Source organism: Aotus nancymaae, unplaced genomic scaffold (assembly GCF_030222135.1).
Source record: "Aotus nancymaae isolate 86718 unplaced genomic scaffold, 86718_ANA_hifiasm-v0.15.2.pri h1tg000032l_0, whole genome shotgun sequence".
NCBI classification, from domain to species: domain Eukaryota; kingdom Metazoa; phylum Chordata; class Mammalia; order Primates; family Aotidae; genus Aotus; species Aotus nancymaae.
Genome location: NW_026988445.1, coordinates 422826 through 440392, shown reverse-complemented (window position 1 = coordinate 440392; position 17567 = coordinate 422826). Strand labels below are relative to the sequence as shown.

Genomic DNA, 17567 nt, shown 5'->3' with positions numbered 1-17567 from the left:
CATTTGTAAACTGTGATGGCGCTGGTGGGAGCATAGCAGTGAGGATGACCAAAGGTCACTCTTGGTGGCCATCTTGGTTTTGGTGGGTTTTAGTGGCTTCTTTACTGCAACCTGTATTATTAGCAAGATCTTTATGACCTGTACTTTGTGCTGGTCTCCTGTCTCATCCTGTGACTTAGAATAACTTAACTGTCTGGGAATGCAGCCTAGTAGGTCTCAGCCTCATTTTACCCAGCTCCTATTCAAGATAAGAGTTGCTATGGTTCACACACCTCTAACAGAAATTAAATTTGTTTTTAAATCATTAATCCACATAAGATTTTCTGAATGATTAAGTTGGTAATTTAGCTATGACTTACACTTTTAAATTTTGAATATTTTAATATGTCTGTCATTTGTATAAACAGTAGCAAAAACATTTATTGAAATCTGTGCTAGCTTTTTTTAAATGTAGTTTTTTTAAAAGGCATTTATATAAATAAGATAAGTATTTATATGAAGCACAGGCTGATAAGGCCTGTTTGGTTTTGATCACTTTATAGGCCTTTTAGCCTTACTGTGTTTCCATGTGGAAGACCTCAACCCATGGCGACTACCTTACAAAGATGAGGAATTGGTCCTAAGCAAGATCACAATTGCTACAAAATCCCTCAATTCTAGAGGAAAACAATTCAAATTATATATCCATTGATAGTATATAGGTAGCATATTTTTATATGTGTAAACCATCAGAGTTTTATTAATACAAATATAAGTACAGAGTTGGAAGAATTTGAATGAAACTTAAATTCTGATATTTAAAATTACATAGTTATAGTTGGGGTTTTTGATGTGTGAGGGATGACTATAAAATTTCAGTTGATTCTGGTGTGTGGCTTACATTGAGTAAGGTAGGAGTGTAATTCTTCATGTCTGTTTTCTCAGTCCTTTCCACAGGTTGTCCCTTTTACTTAAGTTATTGAGGACTTACTATATATAAGGCAATGTGCTAGGCCCTGGAAGAAATTGCTCTAGGAACAGTTTTATTTCCACATATGTGAAACATAGCAAACCTTCAGTAAGTTTTTAAGTTGTAATCTATAAATGAAGGACAATGTTAATGCCCAAGCTAGGAATATGGCTGTTGGATGTATGACTGTATGTGCACTTGTTATACTTGCATTGGATATATGTAGATCTTCCTAGCAAATCACACCCAAAAAAGAACAGATGAGGGAGAAAACATTCTGTTGTATAGGCAGTCTAGTATAGGTGACCCTGCTTTTCTCTTTTAGTCAATAACTAGAGGAAATTTTAGTTTATAGATAATCAGGAAAAAATGAATCATAAAGGATCATGGAAATGGAAGAAATGGCCCAGTTATAGCAAGATTACTTTAACAGGCTCTTAAATTCACTTGAGGCTGGGCGCGGTGGCTCACGCATATAATCCCAGCACTTTGGGAGTCCAAGGTGGGCGGATCACAAGGTCAGGAGTTCGAGACCAGCCTGGCCAACATAGTGAAACTCCATCTCTACTGAAAATACAAATATTAGCTGGGTGTGGTGGCACACGCCCATAGTCCCAGCTACTTGGGAGGCTGAGGCAGGAGAATCGCTTGAACCTGGGAGGTGTGGAGGTTGCAGTGAGCCGTTACTGTGTCATTGTACTCCATCGTGGGTGACAGAATGAGACTCTGTCTCAAAAAAAAAAAAAAACTCACTTGAAACAGAGGTTCTTATGCTGGGGCTCATGGATAGGCCTCAGATAATTTTTTAAATGAATATATGAAATTTTGAGAATGTGTATACTTTTCTACAGAGAAAGTTCATGGCTTTCACTCTATTCTCAAAATTATATATGACCTCAATAAATTAAGGGCCCCTGACTTAGAGATGAAAACCCCGTAACAGATAGAAGATGAGGAATGGTCAGTTTGATATGGAAAAATACTTCTAATAAAGAAAATTCAATGTGTTAGACTAGTACAGATTAAATCATATGATAATCATACTCAAAGATAGTAAAGTGCAAATTATGCCTGATTATTTATGAATATACACATACATACAAGCCCTAGGAGCCTTGAGACAGGTGAGGAGAATACGTTTCTTCCCAGGAACTGATATTATTGTCTAACCAATGTTAAGGGAGAGGAAGGACCTGTGTTCAGAAATGGAGAACAAATGAAAAGGGCAAGAAAGAACAGAGGTGTCTTGGTGTCAGGATAGTACCGTGGTTTTGCAAGAAGCTTGTGAGAGAGGATGTGGGCCATGTCTTTAGCAGCTTCTAGGAATAGTCTCTATCAACCATAGAGTGACTTCTCATGTATTGTTCTTGGCCATCAGGACACCATGGGGCATAGGGAAAGAAAGAGTGGTTTTAATTCAGACTCTTCATTCATTGGGTTATATTTTTAAAATTTTAAACAACGAAAAGATGTTTCCAATTAGAATAAAAGTTTTTAAATGCAGCATTAGAAATCACATTATATATAAAAATGTGAATAATATAAATAATTGGGGTTAGATCCCTTTCTCTTTTAATGTGAGGAGGTTGGCAAGAAAAACTGGATAGTATCAACTGCTTAAAGTGGGGAATGGGTACCCAAAACATAAGAAAAGATTTTCTGGAAACTATAAAGTTCACTAAAAAACAGTAGTTTTGTTTAGTGTTGGCTTGCTTATCTTCACCTATAGGCAGATTTGAAAAACTATTAATGAAGGTTTTTTTTTTCCTGCAGTTAAGTATAATTTCTCCAGAACTCTAGAACTATTAACCCATATGGTGCCAGCCAATTTTGTTTCCCGTGATGTAGAAAGGATTTGTTTTTGTCTTAGCAGACTTAAGATAAATAAATAAAGCAGCCCTCTTTCTTGAGAATTTAATTGAAGTGATCACTTAGTGAGTATGGTATATAGCTGGGCAAGTTAGTACTATTGCTAGTTTTTTTGTGTGTTTTTGTTTTTGTTTTTTATTGTTGTTTTTTTATTTTGAGACACAGTTTCATTCTGTTGCCCAGGCTAGAGTGTAGTGGCACAATCTTGGCTTACTGCAACCTCTACCTCCTTGGTTCAAGCAGTTCTCCTGCGTCCCCCTCCCAAGTATCTGGGATTACAGGTACCTGCCACTATGCCTGGCTAATTTTTGTATTATTACTAGAGATGGGGTTTCACCATGTTGGCCAGGCTGGTGTCAAACTCCTGAGCTCCAGTGATCTGCCTGCCTCAGCCTTTCAAAATGCTTGAGACACCAAGCCTGGCCTGTTGCTAGTTTTTTAGTGTAATCTTGAGGAATATGACATATGACAGTCAGAAAGTAATTATCCCATCCTGCTCAGCATTTATTAGATCCCACTTAAGTTATTTCATGTATTTTAATTTCTCCATTTTAAAAGAAATAGTGTAGTTGGTAAAATGTAATCAATAGAGCTGACAAGCAAGCACCAGAAGCCTAGAGAGTTCTGTAATTTAAAAAAAAAGAGCTAACATAGATAAATCCTAAAACACTAGTACCACATAAAAGGCAGTTATTATGGATCAAATCAAAACAAATTCATAGGTAGTAGTAATTAAATGAAACACAATTCTAAGAAACTCCAAGTTGAAAGTTCAGATTAAGAGAAAGTTTAATAATTCATAAATACTTAATCTATAATAAATTTCTATATATTTGAGATACTTTTATCATATTTTAGGTAGATTTCATAGAGGGCAATAACTGTGCTCTCACATGCAGTACCTCTTGGTGACTGCTGAGAGCCACAAAATGTGGCTCTGGGTGGCTGGGGTATTATATTGTTATGCAATAGCATTCCTTACCATCAGAATTCACTTGAGAAACAATATAGTTGGCATAATTTATTTAACATTAATCAGTAGTTTGTCTATTTTATATATTTATTTATTTTGAGACAATCTCGCTGCAACACCGAGGCTGGAATGCAGTGGCAATCTCGGCTCACTGCAACCTCTGCCTCCTGGGTTCAAGCGATTCTCCTGCCTCAGTCTCCCGAGGAGCTGGGTTTATAGGCACCTGCCACCACACCTGGCTAGATTACATATTTCCATAATACATTTATTTTCACTTCTTATAAATTATAGTTCAATATGCCAAATAAATTCCACTACCTGTTCTGTACCTCACTGGAACATAATGTGGCAAGCAAGTGTATAGAGATCACTGAGCAAAAATGGCATTTTCCCACAGAATAACTCCCTTCGTACTATGTTAATAAGTTCTTTAAAAAAAAAAATTCTTTATTTAAATAGAAAAAGAATATCTAGATTGCCAGAACGTGCAGCAGAATGTTTTTCTTGATTCGAAATTTCTGTACTGATACTTAGGAAAAAGCATAAGAATGTAATAATTTATTTTAAATACTCTGAAATAAACTGTTTATTTCTTCCAATAATAGCAGTTTTCCAAATTAATTTACTGCTCAGGCTTGTGTTGGTTTTTGGGATTTCTAGAAGAGATGACATGTTATATATAAAACACCATAAAATACATGTTATTTTTATATAAAATACTACTTAAGTACTTAAAATACCACATACATAAGAAAGTAAACATTTGTAGCAGAGTTATATACAAGTAGGTAGTATTGCTGTGTTTCAGAAGTTGAACTTTTAGGGCATGCATTTAGAGTGTATTTCTCAGAAAACTTGTGGCAAATGATGATTAAGTGCCCAGGCAACTTTGCTAATGCTGGGACTCTGGTGGCCAGAAGTTACCCTGACTTCGGCAGATGCATTGTTATGAATTGCAAATAATATACAGGTAAAAGAGTCTTTTAGGCTGTGCACGGTGGCTCGTACCTGTAATCCCAGCACTTTGGGAGGCCGAGGTGGGCAGATCACTTGAGGCTAGGAGTTCGAGATCAGTCTGGCCGACATGGTAAAACCCCGTCTCTACCAAAAAAAAAAATTAGCCAGGCTTAGTAGCATGTGCCTGTAGTCCCAGCTACTCAGGAGGCTGAGGCAGGAGAATCACTTGAACCTAGGAGATGCAGGTTGCAGTGAGCCGAGATCGCACCACTGCACTCCAGCCTGAGCAACAGAGCAAGACTCTGTCTCAAAAAAAAAAAAAAAGACTTTAAAAAAACACAAAGCACCTTGTAAATATAAAGCACCATTATTAAGATATAGAAAGAATGCTAGATTATTGATAAAACCGGTATTTATAAATCACCATTCTCCATATATTGGATCTCAGTCAATATATGGAGAATATTTTATCTCATCTTTAAGAGAAAAGATGCTTTTTTAAAAATTCATTTCTTACCAATGTTATTGATTGTTTAGGGAAATATTTTTTATTAGTATGCATACAACTACATTATTGAACTTTTTCAAAAGTAATGCTTGTTTTAAAAGAACTAAGACTTACCTAAGGGAAATATCTGAAAGTAAAGAACTTTCTCCTCCTCCTCTCCTCTTTATATTTCTATAAAACTGGAAGACAACTTGTTCCTACTAAGCAAGTAGTAGGCACAATGCACTGCTGTTCAGTGGTTAATAGGAAAATTAAACATGATTAGATTTAATTACGGGGAGAGTATTTATAGGGGTAAAGGCAAAAGTAACATCTGTCCTTAATATAAATGTCTGTTTCACTTCAATTAGGACAATGAGTTAGAGGAAATGATCCTTGTGCAGAAGTAGCTTATCTTTTTATGTTTAAAATCTTGAGAAACGATATAACCATAAGTGTAGTGGCATAGATAGATTACTAAAAGCAGAGGTGTTGTTTTCATGTCTAAATTGATGAGGACTTTGGTTACTTGGGAGAAGGTATTCAACCATGAACTTTGGGAAATAACTTATTTTCAATTTGGGGAGGGGGGAATTAATTTAGAAAAGAAATATTTAATATTTTTTAAAGATACATATGCTCTCTAGCAAGAGTAGACAAACATTAACATTTTGACATATTTGCTTTAGGGTATTTGTAGTTGATAAAAGAAATGATATACCATTCAAGCCAGTCAGATATGGAAAAATCAAAGATAGTGACTTTGACACTGATATGGGAAAAGGTGACCTCCTATATACTGCTAATGAGATTATTATCTACTGTGACCACTTTGAGAACTAGTTGACTATACCTGTGATCTAGCAATTTCTATGACTGGGCACATACATAGCCTACATTAGTTTGGAAAGTATTATTAATTACATCTACACAGTGAGAATTATTGTCAAAGAGATAAGGGAAAGGTTATTTGTGAGAAAAATTACCAACACTTAAAAACAGAGAATAATATTTAGCAATTTTATGCCTAAACCTTTATGTATTTTTGATCAATGTATCATTTTGATCTTTCCTTCTGTTTTACCCTTACTCCCTAAGACAACGAAACAAAAACTTCATGCATTTTCATAAGTTTTAGGGGCCATAATTTCAGAAATAGTTATTCCCTCAAAATATTTTTATTATGGAAACTTCCAGACCTGTAAATGAAATCTCATGTACACATCATACTCCTTCGACAATTACCAACTTAGGGTCAATGTTATTTCCTCTACATTATTTTCAGACCCCAGTGGATTATTTTGAAGCAAGTCTCAGATATATGTAATGTCATTTGTTCATTATGTATCTCTAAAATGTAAAAACATGAAAGACCAGAGTATATAGAAAGAGAATACATGTGTTCATAGAGGGGAAGATTCAATATTATAAAGATGACAGTTCTTCCAAATTAACCTATAAATTTAATATAATTCCAAACAGAATTCAGGATGGTTTTTCAAGACACTTGTCAAAATTTTGGCTCTAAAATTCATTTAAGAGAGTAAATATAAATGAATAGCTAAGATAGTTTTGAAGATGAACAAAACAAAGGAGTTTTGTTCCTAACACATGTCAAGTTTAGTTAAACTAATGTAATTAAAACAGCGTAGTTATAGGAGGAAGTCTAGATCAACAGAGAGATTAAAAAATTCAGGTCTAGATTTATTTGTGAACTTACGTATGATTGAGTAGCCGTCTCCTATCAATGGAGAAAGGACAAACTATCCAATAAATGGCTTTGGGACTGTTAATTCACAATATGGGAGAAAAGTTAGAATTTTACTCCATACTATATACCAAAATAAATTCCGGGTGGATTTTATCTCAACAACAATAATGAGACCCTAAAGTATTTGGGTGGGTGCAATGGGTGAGCTTTTAGGGAAATGAACACACACAAATCGATGCAGTCAATCTGAAGAGCAGTTTAGCAATATTTTAAATTATCTATGAAAAAACAATTTTACTTGGGGCTATATATCCTAGAGAAGGACAGTGGTATTACCGCAAGGTATTTTGTAAGAGTAACAAATTAAAAATAATCTAAATGTCCATTATTAGAGGGATGGCTAAATAAAATATTATGTATTATTTTTTGTTGGAAGTTGCTGAGTTAGAGATGAGTAAATGTGAAAGCAGAAAGCATTAAAATATCATATATTCTTCAAAGGAATATACTAAACAGATTTTTATTTCTGAGTGCTTAACTCTGCCACTAGTATGTCTAATAGTCCTCTTGTCAGAGGTGTTTGAACAAGAGCAACTCCATCTTGAGTAGGGGCTGCATAAAATAAGGCTGAGACCTACTGGGCTGCATTCCCAAATGATTAAAGCATTCTAAGTCACAGATTGAGATACGAGGTCGGCACAAGATACAAGTTATAAAGACCTTCCTGATAAAAACAGGTTGCAGTAAAGAAGTTGGCTAAAACACACCAAAATCAAGATGGCAACAAGAGTGACCTCTGATTGTCTTCACTGCTACACTTTCAGTTTACAAATTTCATGGCAACGTCAGGAAGTTACCTTATATGGTCTAAAAGAGGAGGCATGAATTATCTACCCCTTGTTTAGCATATAATCAAGAAATAAACATAAAAATGGGCAACCAGCAGCTGTCAAGGCTGCTTTATCTATGGAGTAGCCATTCTTTTATTCCTCTACTTTCTTTTTTATTTTTTTTTGAGACTGAGTCTCACTCTGTCACCAGGCTGGAGTGCTGTGGCATGATCTCAGCTCACTGCAACCTCTGACTCCCTGGTTCAAGCAGTTCTCCTGCCTCAGCCTCCCGGGTAGCTGGGATTACAGGCATGAACCACCACATCCATCTAATTTTTGTATTTTTAGTAGAGATGGGGTTTCACCATGTTGGGCAGGATCGTCTTGATCTCCTGACCTCGTGATCCACCCACCTTGGCCTCCCAAAGTGCTGGGATTACAGGTGTGAGCCACCGCGCCTGGTCTTATTCCTGTATTTTCTTTTTTCTTTTCCTTTTTTCTTTTTATTTTTTTTGCTCTGCTGCCCAGGCTGGAGTGCAGTGGCATGATCTCAGTTCACTGCAACCTCTACCTCCTGGGTTCAAGCCTCTCAAGTAGCTGGGATTACAGGCGCGCACAACTATGCCCAGCTAATTTTTGTATTTTTAGTAGAGATGGGGTTTCACCATGTTGGTCAGGCTGGTCTTGAACTTCTGACCTCGTGATCCACCCGCCTCAGCCTCCCAAAGTGCTCAGATTACAGGTATAAGCCACCAAGCCCGGCCTTATTCCTCTACTTTCTTAATAGGATTGCTTTCACTTTTAGTCTATGGACTTACCCTGAATTCTTTCTTGGTGCAAGATCCAAAAACCCTCTCTTGGGGGATGAATCGGGACCCCTTTCCTGTAACAGTCTCAAACTGAACTGTGGATTTTCCTAAAAATATATACTTCTTCATAGCCTTTACCATCTCATTATTGATAGCAGCCTCCATCCTTCCCGTCACTCAGATCAGAAGCCTTGGGGTCGTCCGTGGCTCTTCTTTTTCCACACCCACTCAGTCAGGAAATCTTTTTGCGTCTAAATTTAAATACATATCTCCTGACTACTTCTTTTCACCCTGGTCCTAGCCACTATCACCTCAACCCTACTCCTGGATTACTACATAACCTCCTAATGTGTCATCCTATTTTTACCTTTGTCCCCTGGAGAATTCCAACATAGCATCCAGAGTGCTTCTTTTTTTTGTTTGTTTCAGACATAGACTCTGTAGCCCAGGCTGGAGTGCAGTTGCGTGATCTCGGCTCACTGCAACCTCCACCTCCTGGGTCCCAGTTCAAGTGCTGCTTCTGCCTCAGCCTCCAGAGTAGCTGGGATTACAGGCACACGCCTCTGTGCCCATCTAATTTTTGTATTTTTAGTAGAGACGGGGTTTCACCATGTTGGTCAGGCTGCTCTTGAACTCCTGACCTTGTGATCTGCCCACCTCGGCCTCCCAAAGTGCTAGGATTACAGGCATGAGCCACCACGCCCAGCTGAGTGCTCTTTTTAAAAGTCAAGTCGTGTCAGTGCTAGGCTCAGAATTCCATCATGGTTTCCCATCTAAAAACCCCAGAAGTCTTAACAATGGTATCTAAGGCCCTATTTGACCTCTTCCTTCTACTTCTTAGTCATTCCCCTGTGTCTGTACTGGCTTTCTTGCTGTTACTGAACATCCCAAACATATTCCTACTCCATGTTCCTACTGAATGTTTCCTCTTTCCACGAAGAGTCTTCCCTTGGAAATCTGTGTGAGGATCACCCTCACTCCCTTCAGGCCTGCTCAGATGTCTCCCTTCTACCCTGTTCCTCTCAGTCTAATATGCATAAGTGGATTTGGGATGATTTTTCTGATGATATTTCTTGTATTTGAGAGTTACAAAAATGGTATTTAAAGCCCATTCCACAGAGATAATGTCACACCATAGATACCAGAATTAAGCTCTGAAAGCCACACAGTAGAGCTGTGTATTTTGTTGCATATTAACATCTCTGAAATTGGGAGATATCTTAAAATCAGTGTAATAATGCATTAGTTATAATTTACTTGGACATTTGACAGGCAGCACTTTAAACAAACAAGTCTAAACGATAAATGCTGTTCCTTTCCCTGCCCCACAAAAAAGGCCAGGCAGCATAGTGGCTGCCATGTGGTTAGAGTTCAACTGTTGACAGTGGATGCCTCTACGGAGGGACTCGTATTTTGCATTGTACTATTTGAGTGTTTTTTAAACAATGTACATGTATTCTTCAATTAAAAATAATTAATTGAAAAAAGAAATTGCCCACAGAATTTAGGATTTTGGTTTAATGACTGTTCGAATAATTGCAACAAAAGCATTTTCATCTGGTAGGTATAAAAATTTAATAAGCTCACATTTAAAATGCATACTATTTAATAAGATACTAAATAGATTTTTCCCTTTTAAATCAAGGATATTGAAATACTCAAATTACATAGTCTAGATTTTCATATTCTAGTGTTTTATCCATAATTTAAAACTGAGCTTTAAGACATTTTAATTTACATAATTCTTTTTTGACATAAAAGTTAGAACAAAGTAAAATAAAATTAATATAGTAAAAATCAGTTAATCAGCATATTGGGGACCAAGTTTTAGGTCAACTTTTTGTAATAACTGTGAGTAACTCTAAGGTAAACATCCTTGGGTACAATAATGATATATATTCAGGGCTTTGTCACCCTTAGCCCAGCCCCAGATTTACTCATCTAATGATAATATTGCCTTTAGGGATTTTTGAGCTAATAGTTGCATTTTTTCCTCTAGCAGAAGGAAACAGAATCCTATCTTTAGTTTTTCTTATGCTAGGACTTTTCTTTCTCATTTCTTATAATTATTGATAATTTCATCCTTCACTGTCTAATAATTTTTTTCTTCTTGTCTACTTTTCTTATCATTGCTTGTTTTCTATTGCTTTGCATCCATATCCTGCTTTTCCCTAGAAAAGTCTATGTTTTTTGCCATCAGTCACTGTTCAGAGCTTCCAGTTGGAAAAATGGAAAATTACATATTAAAATTTAATCAACTTTTTAGTTCTGCTTTGCTGTTGTTATTAATGTTGACCACCTAAAAGTTTGTATTTTCTATACCAGCAGGTTTCCCCCTTTTCCTTTAAAAAAAATTTTAATAAAACTTTTCTGGCTGGGTATGGTGACTCATGCCTGTAATCCCATCACCTTGGGAGGCCAAGGTGGGAGGATCACTTGAGGTCAGGAGTTCGAGATCAGTCTGGCCAACATGGCGAAACCCCATCTCTACTGAAAAAAAAAAAAAAAATTAGCCGAACATGGTGGTGTGAGCCTCTAATCCCAGCTACTTGGGAGGCTGAGGCAAGAGAATCACTTGAACCCAGGAGGCAGAGGTTGCAGAGTTGCAGTGAGCCAAGATCGTGCCACTGCACTCCAACCTGGGTGACAGTCTCAACTGTTCTCAAAAAAAAAAAAAAGTTTGATGCCATTCAGGTTGGAGACATGAAATAAGTGGTCATAATGAGGTTTGGCTATATTGTAAATCAAATTTTGTATCTCCGTAATGATGTTGAAGAATCAGGTGAAATCATCATTATGAATAAGGTAAAAATTTCATTCTCTAATTAGAAGATATGGCTAATTTAAGATATTTATAAAAACTATACATGAAAGAAATTTAAATTTTTTATGTTGCCATAATAAGTCAGGATTCTCCAGAGAAATAGAATTAATAGAACATATAGATGGTCCCTGACTTACGATGGTTCAACTTTATGATTTTTTTTACTTTATGATGGTATGAAAGCAATAGACATTCAGTAGATACCACAATTTGAATCTTGAATTTTGATCTTTTCCCAGGCTATTGATATGTGGTACAATGCTCTCTTGAGACACTGGGCAGTAGCAGTAAGCTGCAGCTCCCAGTCAGCCACACGATCATGAGGGTAAACAACCAATACTCCACAGTGTACCAGTGCTTTCTGGATATTGTGTTTTGTGTTTTCACGTCCCATCATCTCTACAAAATGCCCATCTTTGTGCAGTGTTAAACGCTTTATTATAGAATAGGCTTTGTGTTAGATGATTGCCCAACTGTAGGCTAATGTAAATGGTCTCAGCACATTTAAGTTATGCTAGGCTAAGCTATGATGTTCAGTAGGTTAGGTGTATTAAATGCATTTTCAACTTACAATGGGTTTATCGCACTGTAACCCCATTGTAAGTCAAGGATCATCTGTATAAAGATATATAGAAAGAGATTTATCCTGAGAAATTGGGTCATGTGATTATGGATGCTGAGAAGTCCCACGGTCTGCTGTCTGTAAGCTGGAGGCCTGGAAAAGCCAGCAGTGTCGTTCCAGTCCAAGCCTTGAAGGCCTGAAAACCAAGGGAGCCAATGTTGTCAGTTCTAGTCTGAGTCTGAAAGCCAAAACTGGGGAGCTGATGGTGTAAGTCCTGGTCCAAGTTGAAAGGAGAATTGGGGTACTGTGTAAGTCCTAGTCTCAGTCCGAAAGCCCTTGAGAATTGGGGTACTGTGTAAGTCCCAGTCTCAGTCTGAAAGCCCGCGAACCAGGAGCACTGATACTGAAGGGGAGGAGCAGATGGATGGCCCAGCTCAAGTAGAAAGAGTAAATTTGCCCTTCCTCCACCTTTTTGTTCTCTTTGGGCCCTGAATGGATTAAATGATGCCTTGCCACATGGGGGTAGGCAGCATCCACTTTATTCAGTTCATCAATTCAAATGCTAATCTCTTCCAAAAACACCCATACAGACACACTCAGAAATAACATTTTACCAGCTATGTGGGCATCCCTTAGCCCAGTCAAGTCTTAACCCAGATGTCAAAAATTAACCTATACACACATAACTAAAATAGTAACAGATAAAGCTAATTTACTGGGATATTATCAATAGATGAATGTGGACATAATATGATTTTGAAAATGTTATAATTTGGTAAGTAACTGGAAATAAGCATTGGAAATAAAGAATTCTCTCTCCACCTCCTTGACTCTTTGGGGGTTGACCATGTCTTTTTCACTTTCAGTTCTCCTTAAAACCTAGCAAAGTGCCATTGTTATTCCAGAAATACCTCTTACTTTCTAATTTAGTTTTGTTGGAAATATTGTGCCCCCAAATACAAAAATTCCTAGGCATTTAATTTTAATTGAATAATGTTTAAACATAATTCTCACTGATAATTGCTGTTTATCTTTTACTTAGTCATTGAATCTGAGAAATGGAAGGACTACCTAGATCTTTTTGTTTAGCCTTTTCATTTAACTTATTCTCAAAATTTGAGGGTAAAAAAATGATAGAAAAAATTAGATATGGATAGAGAGAATGATAAAGCAAATGTGAGAAATATTTATATTTGGGGAATCTGGGTGAAGCATATGAGAATTTTTATACTATTTTTACAACTTTTGAGTCAAATTATTTCACAATAATAAGTTTACAAATGTCATTAGACATATGGAAAGTATAATAGTGATTCTCTTAAGCAGATAAACCAATGTCATATTTTGCTTACTGGAGAGTTCACTTCTGCTCACTCAGCAAGCATTTGTTAAGCATCTTACTGTGTGTCTCAAAGGATATAAAATGAATAAAGATATAATAAATTCCAGTTCTAAAAATGCCATTTCATTGTTTATATCTCCAAGTGGCATTTTGAATACTTTTAATTCTTGCAAGGAATAAGGCTCAAGAGTAGGGCTCAGTTATCCTTGACTGAGAAGGGGAAGCAGTGGCCTGGGTGGTACTTGCCATCTTCCTATCTACACAAACTTTGAAGTCACTCAAAAGTATCTGCTGGTATATCCCTAGGTTTGCTAACCTGTCGAGTCTTTGGAAATATCTGCCTTGGTTTATCTCCTGTATTAAAGTAGGTAAAAGTTTATATCTGAGTTTCTGAAATTTATTTTCAGATAACTGAGTGGTTTCTTTTTTAAACCGTTCTAATAGTTCCAGGGGGAAGCTATAAATATTACATTTTAGCGTGTTGTTAGGCCTAAGAAGCTTAGTTCAGGATAATGGCTCAAAGTAAAACTTCTGGGAATTGAATGCTAGAAGATATTCTGATATGTTAAATTTGACAGTTTCTGTTTTTGTCCATAAATCTGTTTTTTGTAATAAGTAGTTTCTGGATTTCTGAGTTATTCTTGCCACACTAACCCTGGTAGTATCAGTGAACATTGATGATTGTCTACAGATGATACCACATAAAGTTTTGTGCTCACAAATTACCGTAATGTAATTCTGTTCAGCAAACCTGAGTCCCTATTAAGGACTAGGCACTGATTTATTTTATTTTATTTTTTTTATTGTTTTTGAGACAGAGTCTCACTCTGTCACCCAGGCTGGAGTGTAGTGGTGTGATCTTGGCTCACTGCAACCTCCGCCTCCCTGGTTCAAGCCATTCTGCCTCAGCCTCCCGAGTAGCTGGGACTACAGGCTCGTGCCACCATGCCAGGCTAATTGTTTTATATTTTTAGTAGAGGAGGGGTTTCACCATTTGGCCAGGCTAATCTAGAACTCCTGACTTGTGGTCCGCCCACCTCAGCCTCCTGAAGTGCTGGGATTACAGGTGTGAGCCACTGCACCTGGGCTTAGGCATTGATTTATACACTGGGTATGCAAAGCTGAGAATAGCACAGTCTGTTAGATGAAACAGGCACATAAGAAATAGAACACAAACTAATAGGTATAATCATAGACATAGTTACAAAAGAAAGAGTTGGCACTGAGAAGGAATTTGGTTTGTTTTTTTGGCGACAGAATCTATCTCTAGTTGCCTAGGCTGCAGTCCAGTGTCACAATCTCGGCTTGCTGCAACCTCTGCCTCCTGGGTTCAAGCGATTCTCCTGCCTAGCCTGCAGAGTAGCTGGAATTATAGGCACATGCCACCTCACCCAACTAATTTTTGTATTTCTAGTAGAGATGGGGTTTCACCATGTTGGCCAGGCTGGTCTCAAAACTTCTGACCTCAGGTGATCGATCGGCCTGCCTCGGCCTCCCAAAGTGCTGGGATTACAAGCGTGAGCCAGGGCGCCTGGCCTGAGAAGGAATTTTTCATTATCTAGGAGAGGAGAAGGAGGAAGCTGAAGGAGAAGAGGACAATGGTTTAAGATAGTCAAATCCTTACCTGCTATAATAAGAAGCCAACAAATAAATTTTAAATAGGATAATCTAGAAATGGTGCTATTAAAACATTTATAATCTATATGGAAGTAAATAGCAAAAGAAACGGAAGGGGTTGTATCTGAGAAATAGGCATCTGAGGAAGGAAAGTATAGGGCCATTATTTTTTGTTGTCTACCCTGTGGTATGCTTTGACTTTTAGAAATTATATGCATATGTTACTTAACAAAGTAAAAAAAAAAAAAATCTTATATCTAAGTTCATTTTCTGTTGCTATAATAAGTTATCTGAGACTGTGTAATTTATAAAGAATGTAAGTTTCTTTCTCATAGTTCTGGAGACTGGGAAGTCCAAGATCAGGTGACTGCATCTGGTTGGCTTCTGGTGAGACCCTTATGCTCATTACATGGCAGAGGTATCACAGGGTGAGAGGAGTGCACTGAGCACCAAAGTGGCTTTTAGAATAGACTCACTCTTGTGAGAACTAACCTACTCCTGCAATAACCCATTAATCCATGAATGGATTAATCTGTTCATGAAAGCAGAGCCCTCATGACCAAGTCCCCTCTTAAAAGCCCCATGTTTTAATACTGACATTGGCGACTAAGTTTGAACATGAGTTTCAGAGACAAACACATTCAAACCATAGCATTCTTCTTACTCTTTTAGGCCACATCAAGTGATATCTCTTTCATATGTCCTGTGCCATAAGTAAATACACACATTGCCTCATTTAAACTCATGCAGTAGTTCTCTAAAATCCTCATGCAACATTTATCATATTCTGGTTGTTACTTTTCTTTTCCCCCTGCTAGATGATTAGCTGTTTGAAAGCAGGAACTATTTATTTCAGAATCTTCAGTGCTTAGTACCTTACACAGTCGTGACATAATTGAATTGAGGGTTTAGTCATGTTGTTTGTTAGCTCACATTTTGGAGTCTTGGTATAAAAATTCAAACGCTTCAATTCTAATATAGGGGTACCAGCTGCTAAGTATTACTTTACATTTTTTTTGAAAGTGTAATTTCATCTAGTGCTTTTAAATCTGACTGGATTTTGGTAGTATATTCTCTATTTAAGAGTACATTCTGAATTGTTGATAATAAGAATGTTCATTTCTTGAAAATTAGGACCTAGTTTTTCATTGGGGTAGCTATTGGTATTATAAAGGTTTATTTCTGGTGTGTACGTATTTACTTATGTAAATCCCACAAGCACTCCTGTTATTTGATTTCAAGAGGACTGGTATTCAGTGTATTTAATCCTTTGCCATATTAGGGGATTAGTCGTTTTAATATTTTAATCCTATGGTGACCAATCAGAGTAATAGTAGATTGCTCTTGAGGGAGCATTTGGTCTGCCCTCCTGGCTGTCTCCTAAGGGAAGAGAACATCCCAGCTATTCTGGGCAGACGGTAGAGTAGATTCTCTGTCAACACATATCCCTGCCCCTATATTCAACCCTGTTGAAGCAATAGATACTTCACCAGCATTCCTTCATGAATTCAATTAGTAAACCCAAACTTCCTCTGTTTAATTCAGCCTTATTTTTAATGTTCCTCTGTTTAATTCAGCTTCTTTTTAATGTCAATTTTCTCCTTATAAAGACATTTTAGGTACTATTTCAAGATCTCTTTTAGCCCTGTAGCCCTTGCTAAGTTATCCTTAAGTTGCTTAGATCTGATTTTATGTTAACAGAAGCTAAATTAATCTTATAAAGTAATTATATACTGCAAGTATTATCTGATGTGATTCAACAAGTTTTTATCTGTCTTACAAAGAGTACCTATTCTGTGCTAACCACTGAGCTTATGCCTTCTTAGACCAGAGGAAACTTTATGGAGGATTTATTTATATTAGGCTTTAGAAGATGGTGGATAAAATCTAGGTAGGTAGAGATGGGAAGGGTAGATGGGTGGGCATATTGTGCAGTAGTAACTATGAACAAACACAAAGAACTATGGAAGTATAGCACATGTGTTGGAAACAATAAGTAGTCTGTAATATGCATGCATAAATCGAAGTTGTAGGAAAGATTATTCGAAAATGGAGTTCAGATTTTGGTATACCTTAAAAGCCAAGCTAACCATTTGTATCTCTAAGTAGCTCCAATTCAAACAGACTTTAAAAATAATAGAATTTATTAGCTCACATAACTGGACATCGAAAATAGGACAGGATGATATACTTAATCTCAATGTGACTCAAGCTGTTTCTCCCAGTTCTGCTTTCCTCTCTGAGTTGGTTTCATCCTCAGCTAGTAACTGTGAGGAGTGTAAGACCTCACACTTCCATGAAGATAAAGACAAAAGAAAAAATAGATTTTATTTTTCTTGTAATCTCTCTTAAACTTTTCCCTAAAGCCCCTACAGAACTTTCATTATCATCTCCTTGGCCCTAATTTGTTATGAGCCCATTCCTAAACCCCAATACTTGTCATGAAGAGAATGATATATGATGACAAGTCTGACATGAGTTCTTAATGAGAAGGGTGCCAAGACTACCAGAATTGGCTGAGTGATAACAGATTGGCAGACATGTGCTTTGGATAATTTATTTTGTTTTTTAATGAAGAGCTAGAGAATCCTTTCCCTTGATGAGAGGATTCCTGCAAGTGGTGGCATACATAAGCCT

General features: G+C 36.9%; 1 protein-coding gene across 2 annotated transcripts in view; it reads left to right on the top strand.

Annotated features, from left to right (window-relative positions):
- Positions 1-17567, top strand: part of LPGAT1 (lysophosphatidylglycerol acyltransferase 1) — an 86876-nt gene that overhangs the window by 52475 nt on the left and 16834 nt on the right. The window lies entirely within an intron of this gene.